Source organism: Tachypleus tridentatus, unplaced genomic scaffold (assembly GCF_004210375.1).
Source record: "Tachypleus tridentatus isolate NWPU-2018 unplaced genomic scaffold, ASM421037v1 Hic_cluster_2, whole genome shotgun sequence".
Classification (NCBI taxonomy): domain Eukaryota; kingdom Metazoa; phylum Arthropoda; class Merostomata; order Xiphosura; family Limulidae; genus Tachypleus; species Tachypleus tridentatus.
In genome coordinates, this window is record NW_027467782.1 from 54,624,297 (window position 1) to 54,637,368 (window position 13,072).

Sequence of the window (13,072 nt, forward strand, 5' to 3'; positions counted from 1 at the left end):
ACAAATAAAGAGTAGTGAACTTTATACACCTGACTCTACACAATCATACAAATAAAGAGTAGTGAACTTTATACATCTGACTCTACACAATCATACAAATAAAGAGTAGTGAACTTTATACATCTGACTCTACACAATCATACAAAACTACACGAGGACTATCTGCGCTAGCCTTCCATACTTTAGACTAGAGGGAAAGCAGCTAATCTTCACCACCCACCGCCAATTCTTGAGTTACTTATTCTACAAACGAATAGTGGGATTAACCGTCATATTTAGCGTCCCCATGGCTGAAAGAACAAGCATGTTTGGTGTGACGGAAATTCCAACCAGTGAAAAAGAGGCTTAACTTTACGCAAGTGAGATAGGCCTAATGTCGCACAGTTCCAAAATAGTTGTATAAAAATAAACACTGAACTTTATACAGCTATCACGTGAAAAGCTTTTTTTAAATTAAACTACCATACAATGTGTTCGGTAGATTGAAGGATTTTAATACAAGTTGGTTAATATTATTTCTAATTCTTTGTATAAATGTAACAAAATTATTTGGTGCACTAAAAGAACGTTGAATGATAATTTAATATTATTATATTCCTTGTTGTAAACGAAGGCATTTATAAGATAACTTAAATTCTCTCATACAAGTATTTATCCAATATACCATTAAAACGTAGTACGTGATATATTATTAGTCCGATAAAATGTATTCACTTCTGAATGCAGTCGCTAGATGGCAGTATGACAAATAACAAGCCTCAACGTTTGCGCCCATTGGATGATTCAAATCATACCTAGTCAACTATTCAACCTTTGTCGATGAACCACATGATAAGGGTAGCTTGGTAAAGATACTGTTATAGAACATAAGCATGCACAATATTTGTGAATATTTAGTTCACGTGGTGATTCTGTCACGCACGTGCTTATTTATTTAAAACTGATACAATGTTTTCACCAGTTTAACCATGACATCCGTTATTGTTTCATATTGCTTTATAACACTTTAAACAAGATAAAATGTGGCTTACATTATTTACGTTATCATTGTTAACTTATACAATAGCAATGTTTTGTCGAACTAAATATGATGTTATTGTTTTATTTCATAACGCCATGTCAGTGAAATACAATATATCTTAATATAGTTTTCATTAATTACTTACGACAACACTTTACAGTCATATTACCAAATTAGTTTTTCCGAAGAGTTTTTCCTTTTCGTTTTTTACTGGTTTATTAGTTCTTTATTTGTATTTGTATCGTCAAAACACCGAAAACCAAACTTTCAATTAAAAGGTTCCAATGCCATAACAAAAACTGGTTTGTAAAAAAACACAGTCCACAGTTCTGCTAGTCCGACTTTTCAGTCATTTGAAATCTCAACTCCAGGTTAACCGACTTTCAAAAACAAACAGTAATCTTGCACGTGTTCTTAAGTACAAGTGGGGATTATTTTTTATTCCAAAGTACTCATTCTAAGTCTGATTTCATGTTTTATTTTTCCATCAATACGTGATATTGGCAAAGATAAAATTTATTTTCAAGTTAACGTAACATTTCCTCATAACTCACTAGATGTCTTTAAAATCAAATAATCTCGGAAACTATAATTATAACACTATTATCCTATATAAAACCACCACAAACTAACCACAGAACTATTTACTATTATGAAACTACTACAAACTAGCCACAGAACTATTTACTATTATGAAACTACTACAAACTAACCACAGGAGTATTTAATATTATGAAACTACTACAAACTAACCACAGGAGTATTTACTATTATGAAACTACTACAAACTAACCACAGAACTATTTACTATTATGAAATTGCTACAAACTAACCACAGGAGTATTTACTACTATGAAACTACTACAAACTAACCACAGAACTATTTAATATTATGAAACCACTACAAACTAACCACAGGAGTATTTACTATTATGAAACTATTACAAACTAACCACAGGAGTATTTACTATTATGAAACTATTACAAACTAACCACAGGAGTATTTACTATTATGAAACTACTACAAACTAAGTTAATATAATGAAGAGGGTTAAAAACTTTATTAAGCTGAAGGGATGTCGTGGTAAAGTTTGGTTATAGTAACGCAGTTTGTGATATTAACCAACACTTACAAAAGGTTTCAAACGGTTGAATCTATAATAAATCATTAATGTTTTGTCTGTATGTGCAACATTTACATAAAATGTGTAAACAGTAATCCTTAACAATGTGTGGAAAACATGTACACTCATATTACCAGAATGACTGAGTCATCACAGTAGACAATTGTTCGTATATTTATGAGTATATCTATATATTTTTAAGTACATTAGAGCGGTATTTATACGTATACATACTAACTTCTAATTACTTTTGTTATTTTTACTATAACTGTACGTTTCTCACATTATGCTTCGGGCAATATTTATCGTGAATCTTTGTTTTCTGTATTTTCCTCTTACATCGATTTCCTTCATATATTTTTTATTATAACTTAAGTGTTATCATTAATGTATGGTAATCAATCTTGTAAGTTAGAATTTGTGCCATGAGGTGTTTACGTTTTGTATTAATATGTTTGGATTGCTAAAAAAACTAAATTACCCATTAAACAATAATTTCAAATTATCTTTAAATGGCAAAGTTAAGGAAAGACATTCATTGTTTGTACTAAGTCAGTGCTGCCGTTGTTAAAGTTTTATATATGGATCGAAGTAAAGTTGTTTGTGCATGTTTTATTATAGCTGTTTCACTTCTCATACGAAGTTTAAAAAAAAAGATGAGTTATTCAGTCTATACAAGTAATTAGAATCCTAGGACTACAAGTAATTACAATTCTAGGACTACAAGTAATTACGATCCTAGGACTACAAGTAATTACAATTCTAGGACTACAAGTAATTAGAATCCTAGGACTACAAGTAATTACAATTCTAGGACTACAAGTAATTACGATCCTAGGACTACAAGTAATTACAATTCTAGGACTACAAGTAATTAGAATCCTAGGACTACAAGTAATTACAATTCTAGGACTACAAGTAATTACAATTCTAGGACTACAAGTAATTACGATCCTAGAATTACAAGTAATTACGATCCTAGGACTACAAGTGATAACGATCCTACGACTACAAGTAATTACAATCCTAGGACTACAAAATTTGTTTTTATTTATAAAAATGTACTAAACTTGTTCAATGGACATGAACATATATTACAGTCACATTGGTATTATTATGTTTCTATAGGCAACATGATTTTAAAACGTAAATAACTCAGTGATTCATTATGAATTCAGTGTTAACTTTAATTTAACAACAAAAGGACGATCAATTGGAATTTTCTTTTTTTTTTTTTTAGATAATAAAAGATCTAAGTTCTCTTCGTGTAGAATAAATACATTTAACAATGCAGCTGGTGGTACCGTTAACCAGCTCTTACGAAAAGTTTTAAAGAGAAGAATGACACAGTGTGTGTTACGTCACCCTAGATTTCCGTCCATTTCTTGGTATAGGAGTCATAAACAGAACCACCGATTCTATTTTTCAACGTAAATCGTTTCTGGAACAAGTTGATTTATGTTATATCACCAATGTTTTAAACAAAAAAAAAACGAATCGATTTAATCAACTGAGACTCTAAATAAAAAGAATCAACAAATAATGTTTCAGTTTCGTTTTTCATTCTATACTTTCAGTACATAGACCAACAACAATATTAGGTTATACTTTTGTGGCCATTGTTGTAACATAGTGCATAGTGTTACCAAACAACACTGACTTTGTCTGTATATCAGATTGTTAATTTGGTTTTTATACTGACTATTCTATGAATATGACACGAACTGATCTTCATGAATGACCTTAGTTCTGATTGGCTCCCGAAGTAGTTTAACGACGTTTGACTGGCTAGACTTCACTTTTCTGCTTCTTTGTTGGTCAGACTAGACTTCACTTTTCTGTTTCTTTGTTGGTCAGACTAGACTTCACTTTTCTGTTTCTTTATTGGTCAGACTACACTTCACTTTTCTGTTTCTTTATTGATCAGACTAGACTTCACTTTTCTGCTTCTTTATTGGTCAGACTAGACTTCACTTTTCTCCTTCTTTGTTGGTCAGGCTGGATTTCACAAAATTTCAGTTAGCTATAAAATATGAAGTTAGGGCATACTGTTGGGTCGGAGGTTGTGGTACTTACCCTGTCATCTTTGACTGGCTATACGATAGTTACTATCAAAAATTCAGTAAAACGTATAATAATATGTGAATCTCACTGTATGTGTTATATCCAGTGCGGGTGAGGCCTTTCACAAAATACCAGAACTATTCATCTTCAGCCTGGTGGGAATAGATATTTAAATATAGTATTGTGTTATCAGATTAACTGAACAACCTAGGTATATTTAATGTTGTCACCCGGAGGTAACCAGAAACTTGCACCATTTGTTGGTCAAGCCAGATTGTAGAGAATGAATGCATATCAGTTATTTACAAAATATGAGATTACGGAACACGAGAGGTGGTAACACTTCTCTTACCATATAAACCAGAACCTCTTGTTATTATGAAACTGCTACAAACTAGCTAACGGGTCATCATGAAATTACTACATGTTAACCACGGAACTAATTATCATTATGAAACTACAGCAAGCAAACCAAATAACTATTTATCATTATGAAACTACAGCGAGCAAACCAGATAACTATTTATCATTATGAAACTACAGCGAGCAAACCAGATAACTATTTATCATTATGAAACTACAGCAAGCAAACCAAATAACTATTTATCATTATGAAACTACTACAAACAAACCACGGAACTAATTATCATTATAAAACTACTACAAACCAAATAACTATTTATCATTATGAAACTACTACAAACAAACCACGGAACTAATTATCATTATAAAACTACTACAAACCAACTATTGGACTATTTATCATTTTTAAACAACTACAAACCAACTAATGGAACAATTTACCATTATGATACTACTACAAATTAACCACGGTATTAGTTATCATTATGAAACTACTACAAATTAACCACGGTATTAGCTATCATTATGAAACTACTACAAATTAACCACGGTATTAGTTATCATTATGAAACTACTACAAATTAACCACGGTATTAGTTATCATTATGAAACTACTAGAAACTAACTATGGGAATATTTATCATTATCAAACTGCTGCAAACTAACTATGGGAATATTTATCATTATAAAACTACTAAAAGCTAAATCTAAAAGCTAAAAGGTCATTTTAGTCCAATGGGTAAACTAAAGCAGTTAGTTGTATTTCTAGGTTTTCGAAATTTTAAGACCTGTAATATTCAAAACATCATCTTCTTGGTCAGATTTTTTGTCACAAAAATCGAAATATAAAAGTTAAAATGTTTCTGGTTTTCTTTGTAAAACATGTTGCAACTCAAAAAATAATGTTTTTCCTTGAATTTCGTTAGCAATTAACACTTATTTCAAGTTTTAAATACTTCAGCAAAGTTGAAAAAATGATGCTTTGTGTGTAACGCATGTCACAAAACAAGGCTTAACATAGTTTGGTGTTTTAAGAAATACAGATATCACAATTATAAGACTTAATGCTATTTTTTGTTTTAAAAATAAAGGCGTAAAATAAGGCTTAATTTAATTTATTATTTTAAAGAACAAAATGCCACAAACTCTAGACTTTTGGTTTGTTTCTTTTTTTGTCAAAAATTAAGACGTCACAGATATTAGACTCAATGTCATTTCTTCTCTAAAAGAGACATGGAGTGTCAGAATTGTTAGATATTATGTTAATATCTAGATATTATTGTTCTGATGAAATTATCTTGTTATTTATAACCTCAAAATCTGCACTAGAAAAATAGGTTTTAAAGACATAAACCTCATTGCTTATCATTAATTAACACAGAAAATGGAAACACTCACTGTTTTTCAGGGTCGAAAAATCCAGGGATTTATGGTTCGCGTCCCGCTGTATGAAAGCTCGCTTCTCGCTTTCGAGTTTTAGGTATGCTGTAAGAGGGAGTAATGTAAGTTACATTAATCGATGAGAACAGCCAACAGTTGGCGGTGGGTTCTCTTGTCTAGCGCTTTACTTCTAAGCTATTACTTCAAAATTAAGAACAACTATGAGCAGACAGCCCTTCGAGTTATTAACACACCTATGAAGAGAACCTTGTAGTTATACACCTTTGTAGAGAACCTTGTAGTTATTAACACACCTATGAAGAGAATGTTGTAATTATACACCTTTGTAGAGAACCTTGTAGTTATTAACACACCTTTGTAGAGAACCTTGTAGTTATTAACACACCTTTGTAGAGAACCTTGTAGTTATTAACACACCTTTGTAGAGAACCTTGTAGTTATTAACACACCCTGTCTTGAGCATTTTTAAAATTTTTAAATACCTCGTCAAAACCCATTACACCAAACGTTTCTGCTGATATAACTTATATCTGCTATCCTTTCTGTTACTGTTTATATCTGCTATCCTTTCTGATACTGTTTATATCTGCTATCCTTTCTAATACTGTTTATACTGCTATCCTTTCTGATACTGTTTATATCTGCTATCCTTTCTGATTCTGTTTGTATCTAGTATCCTTTTTGATACTGTTTATATTTGCTATCCTTTCTGATACTGTTTATATCTGCTATCCTTTCTGATTCTGTTTGTATCTTCTATCCTTTCTGATACTGTTTATATCTGCTATCCTTTCTGATTCTGTTATAAGGGCCAACATTTTCATTTTTTTTCTGTGACAAATTAAGACAACAGATGCTTCATTTTGACTTAGCCATAGAGAACATTTGAAAGGTTCGTTTGTTCTCTTGGTTTGGTTTGTTTGGCTTTGACGTCATTAAACACATTCATTTCCGGACTTCAAATATAGTATTGTCTTACATTTATCTTGTTCGTTTATCATCGTCGCTGATAAGTAAACGAGACTTAAAACTGGTACTTCAAGTGAAGTCAGTATTAAAACGGTTTAGGCCTAAGTAACTTCTAAAATTTACTCTCTCTCTTAAAACGGTTTAGGCCTAAGTAACTTCAAAAACTTACCTTCTCTGTTAAAACGGTTTAGGCCTAAGTATCTATAAACGGAAATTTATAAACAACGTGTTTCATCTTCCCTGGTACTTTGTCATATTGAATATCTGTACAACTACGCTTGCGCGCACATTTTGTATCATCTTGTGCAACAGTTTGTGTGTGTTTTTCACCTTAAAGTGTGGGTTGTTTCTACAACTCCAGATTTTGAGATCAATCATAAAAAACACTTAACGTTTACAAATTTCTCTTTAGGGCTGTGAAATATTTTCGATAATCAACCGTTTCTGATAAAGTTTCTATTGCATTTATAAAACACGATTCACCCTTGCCTGTTTTATTGAAATATTAAACTGGTGAAGGAAACAAAAAGAACATTTTTTGCCCTCTATAATCTTAGGATTTTAAGAAAAGTGGGAATATAATCGCATTATTTAAAAACATAAGTACAACATCAGTCAGTCACAAGTAGTAGACTCTGGTAGTAAGTATTTAAAAACATTACTACAACATCAATCAGTCACTTGTAATAGAATCTGATAGTTATTATTTAAAAACATAACTACAACATCAATCAGTCACTTGTAATAGAATCTGTTAGTTATTATTTAAAAACATAACTACAAATGTGTCACTCACAAGTTATGGTACAACTGGTGTTGTAAAGTTTGAATCTCACAAGATAAATCTTTCTCAGAAACACCCACATCTGGAGCTTGTTGAATCACTCAGGTCTGTGAATTTAAATTTAATAACGGATTATCTATAATTCAACTAAGTATGTTTTGAATATAATATTACTTTTTTCCATCACGTAAGAATGTTTTACAAACTCAGTTGGAAGGGTAATATTACTTAAATCAAATTATAATTATTTTTACCACAATGATCATTTTTTTATCATTATGTTTAAGTTCCAGAACTATCGATTGGACTCTGATGTTGCTATTGGTTTAGAGAAATCTATAGTCAGTGATTGTGAACAGTTTCAACATAACAAAATGTGACCTGATTTCAGTAAAAGTGATTCGTTTACGGAAAAGTTCATATAACGTTTCGTACCAAAATCTGCACGTTATAAAAAACAAGATGGCGTTTTGGAATTCAGCAACAGGAATTACTGTGGAACATGTTTTGGAATTCAGTAACAGGAATTACTGTGGAACATGTAAGTATTTCAAGACAGCAGAACCGTCTGTGTAAAATGTCAAGATGAGTACAATAAGTAGAAGTAACTGGTTATTTTTACCTTCGTAGACTGTGACAAACGACTTGCGTGCTGGGCTGCTGAACCGAAGATCCAATGTTTATATACCAAAGTTTCGGCAGTTGTAGACAGTTTCTATTTTATAAAAGGCACGTGCTTTATGTTGTAAAATATGTATATGGAATTAACTGTCATTCGTGGTTCATTACTTACATATTTGATATGGAATGACGTATTTGTTTCAGATGTCGCCCACAGTGTAAACCCATGACAGTTGTTTTGTCTCCGTTACGAGAATTGATCATCTGTTCGAGGTCATGGCTAGGGTCTCACTGAACATAATTTTAGCAATAATAAAGAAAAGGATAAACCGATAAATTAACGTTCAACTACCTACTGTGTACAATTAACTTTAGAGGGCAATTATATAGTATCTAAGATAAAAAGTATCCAGTGATGATGTCCGTAACTTGTGAGTTCAGTCGTCATGAACCGTCTACTGATTGAAATTCAGCTTCTAATTAGTTATGGACATGTCTCTTCCATCAGTATTTCATTAAAAATCCAGTTTTGATTAATTAACAGTGGAGACATGTCGTTAAATTTGGATCGCAGTATTAGTTATGAATATCCCCAGTAAATCGCGGGAAAAGGCAGCTGTATAGGGACACAATCCCTCTCTGGTTATCGTTCTCGGGGACAGCCTCATTAGGAATAATTCTACGAATGATTCGTTGACTGGACATCATAAGTAAAAACATTCGCCATATTTTTACTGTGAAGGTAGAAAGAAACTCCTTCATTCTTTCTATTATGTAAAAAACATTAAACGAACTGATCAACCTTCGAAACGCCGGCGTTAAATCTCGAGGTAGCGGTCGTAACAGGGCCATAAGAAGGACGAAACTGCCGGCAGTGCGTGTTGCAACTACTAAAACCATTTTATATGCAATAAAAATTCCAAGTAGTAAACAATGATGTGTTCTAGACATGTCAACAAGTCGTTATGTGACAAGTAGCGAGTCACTCCACTGTAGGGTCCACATCACGCTTCTAGCCTAACCCGTGGCTTGTTTTACGGAAGTTTTATCACATTACAATATTTATTGTCGTATTATAATCGTATCAGTTGTGTTATGACTTTTTTTATTTTAGTTATGAGTGACAATGAAGCAAGCGGATGATACAGTGGATCCGGCATCAGGTGACCTGAAGAATGTCGAACAGTCCGGATCTCCCGGGTTGTTCAAATTAGACCATCACTTTCAAAACTACAAGCTGCAATGTGCATTCCGTGTGACATACGATAATGTGCAAACCAATTCGTGTTATTATTCCTTTAATTATCTCGCTGAATTAAGTAGGTGTCTTTATCTTTGGTGCAGTGTCTCAAAAACACGATTACCCTGAAATTTGAATTACACAAAATATGCAACCAACACGAAACGGTAATAATAAAAGTCTCTCGACATCTCCAGAGACCGAACTGAAATGTTTATTAATAATAAGGCATAGAGTTGTAAACTGTTGAATCGAACGTATTTAGAAAGAAAGCTTTGAGTTGTCGGTGTTGAGATATGGGTATAGTTAACATTCGACCCCCCAAGTTTCTAAGTAGAAACTTTAACCTGGCGTCACGTTGCCTGTATATCTCTTGTAGCAGTTCCGTGACCGTCACGTTAGGTAATAGGAACCAGCTGAGAACAGAACCCCGGACTAATGAGACAGATATCCTGTACTTTAGGCCATGCTTCACAAACTTCAGATACCCGACTGTAGGGGGCAGGCCGATGCTGTAAGCTATCAGAAATAAATATATCGTAAGGTTAGACGGCGGCCATTCTTTTGGAGAATTTCTGACAAGCTTTAAACTGAAACGTACAACTTGGTAATGAGAAAAGCCAGTGTTCGTAAAGGCTTATAGCGGAGCAGAGAGATGTCGTTCAATATGTCATTCATGGCTGATTATTCCCTAATCAAAATCTGGAATAGCGGCCAGATAAAAGACTTTCTTACTTTGATCTTCAAACACTTTCATAAAGAACATATTATAATTTTTAATGTGAACTACTACAGCTGAATAAGTCGTTAGAAAGATTCTCCGTCTTCGTGTTCGTGATAAAAGCTACCTATACGACTTGCAGCCAAAGCGTTTTCTCTCTTAAAATAAATTGAGGCAATTCATACACATAAAAAAAACAAAACAGAATATAATATTAAAGTTTCTAAACATGCTAGAAACATACATTTTTATAATATTCAGAATCTATATTTTAAAACTATTTTATGGTAGGTAACATTACATACTAGGAACCATAACGCTGTATCAGTAAACACAATAATTTTTTGTGTAGTAAAACATAACACTGTATTAATAAATACAATAATGTTTTTGTAGAAAACATGACATTATATCAGTAAACACAATAATGTTTTGTGTTGTAAAACACAACACTGTATAAGTAAACACAATAATGTTTTGTGTAGTAAAACACAACACTGTATAAGTAAACACAATAATGTTTTGTGTAGTACAACATAACATTATATTAGTAAACACAATATGAATGTTTTGTGGACAGAACATGATACTAAATCAGTTTACAAAAGTATTATGTTTGGAATAAAACATGATAATCGTGTACAAATTGTATTTCTGGAACAAAGCATAAATTAAAATATTAGTGTATAAAAACAATGTTTGTGGAGCATAACATAGCGCAATGTTAGCGTACAAAACATAATACCTTATTAGCATATAAATAAGAAAGTATTTGTATTATTAGACACAAGAATCCGGGCCCGTTATGACCAGGTGGGTTAAAGCTTTCGACTCGTAATCTGAGGGTTGCGGGTTCGAATACCCGTCGCACCAAACATGCTCGCCCTTCCAGCCGTGGTGACTTTATAATGTGACGGTCAATCTACTATTCGTTGGTACAAGAGTAGCCCAAGAATTGGCGGTGGGTGGTGATGACTAACTGCTTTCCTCTAGTCTTACACTGATAAATTAGGGACGGCTAGCACAGATATCCCTCGTGTAGCCTTGCGCGAAATTCAAAACAAACAAACAGAAGATTCTGTTAGGTTTCTAAGAGCACCATTTGTAGTTTCTGATCACATTCCATCTAGCTGGATAGTTGATAAGTGAAAATGTTTAGTAATAACTTGTTCACAGTAAAGATATGTCTACTTGTTATGACGTAATGTCGAAGAATCGATCGATCATGCTTGCTTCATTAAACTAGGCTTAACACTTTGATGGTTCGAGCCAGATCTTAAGTTATAAATTGTTGGCGACAGACCTAACAAGAAGTGTATGACCTCATAAATTACCAGCAAAAGAACAAACCTATAATGAGTAAGTGAAACGTACGTGTAACATATTTAGTAGCATACAGTAGCAAGCACTCAGTAAGTGAAACGTACGTGTAACATATTTAGTAGCATACAGTAGCAAGCACTCAGTAAGTGAAATGTACGTGTAACATGTTTAGTAGCACACAGTAACAAGCACTCAGTAAGTGAAACGTACGTGTAACATGTTTAGTAACAATGAAACAGACTTGTAACATGTCTAGTAACAATGAAACAGACTTGTAACATGTTTAGTAACAGTAAAACTAACTTGTAGCATGTTTAGTAACAGTAAAACTAACTTGTAGCATGTTTAGTTCCACACTTAGAGTGAGTTAATTTAAAACTACAGAAACTTATGAATCCCAAACATATAAGGAGCGTACTTTTATTAGTTCTATGACAAGTTTCGTGTGTGTTATTGTACTTGTCTCTAGGGGGTGGGGACAATTAGCCGTCAAGAAACGACTCCAGAATTCTATAATATGAACTTTTGAAAAATTGTTCCTAAACATTACATAAAATCCGTATTGGATTGCTTGACCCGGCTTGTTACGTCGCTACACTCACAATATGCTGGTCGAGGGATCGTAACCAGTCATCGAACACGCTTGCATTTTCAGCCTTGGTTTGTTATAACATGAAAGTAAGTGTCACTATTATTGGTAAATAGTAGCCCCAGAGATAGAGTTGTTGACTAACTTGACGAGAAATTAAACAACAACCCATAGAAATTACACTACTTCGAAGTTTGTATCATACCGAGCGTGATTAGGGTAAAAATCAAATGTTTGTACCAGTGTCTATATAACCACCGGTTTCATGAAGGAAATCACCAATAAAATTGTTTTAATCTCTTTGTTTTGTAAGACAATCAGTTTTTGCTTAAGTAAAAAAGGCTTAGGTTTACAGAAAATAAAATAACAATTGGAATAATGTGAGTGTTAGTTTCCGAGTTATATAAACACCTAGCGGATTATTTGTGAACTTGAATTCTAATAGCTGAGTCAGATAGTCCAAAAGTCAACATGGTTTTTACATTTTTTTATGTCTATATATGTAAGACTGGACCCAACTTTCAAATAGCCTCCTTGTTTTTATATTATTTGTTACGAGTGAGGGACCACATTGTGAAGGTTACCCACTATGTTTATGTTCCTGACTATTACACGAAGTTTATCGTAATAAACGGATAAAAATCACTAAGTGAGATATGTGAAAGTTGTAGCAGTAATTAGCGTGATGAATTACAAATTATAGTACGTTTTATTATTAATCATTTGTTACATGTAACATTGTAACAACATTACGAGCCACAAGCAATTCGATAATATTAAGATTAGAAAAACTACGTCTGCAACTAGCCTATCAGTAACAAGAGAGGAAAACGTTTGTTTGTTAATTTCGCG

General features: G+C 32.9%; 1 long non-coding RNA gene across 2 annotated transcripts in view; it reads right to left on the reverse strand.

The window, feature by feature from the left end:
* Positions 1–3,695: 3,695 nt before the first annotated feature.
* The window catches only part of LOC143242772 (uncharacterized), a 32,058-nt gene continuing 22,681 nt past the window's right edge, over positions 3,696–13,072 (reverse strand). The window contains exons 1-3 of one of the 2 annotated variants that reach the window (XR_013023221.1): positions 7,112–7,204; positions 5,971–6,057; positions 3,696–4,143 (exon numbers count right to left, since the gene is read on the reverse strand). This is a non-coding gene — a long non-coding RNA (uncharacterized LOC143242772). Of the gene's footprint in view, positions 4,144–5,970; positions 6,058–7,111; positions 7,205–13,072 lie in introns of those variants that run through there. The other variant, XR_013023220.1, reaches the window with a different exon arrangement.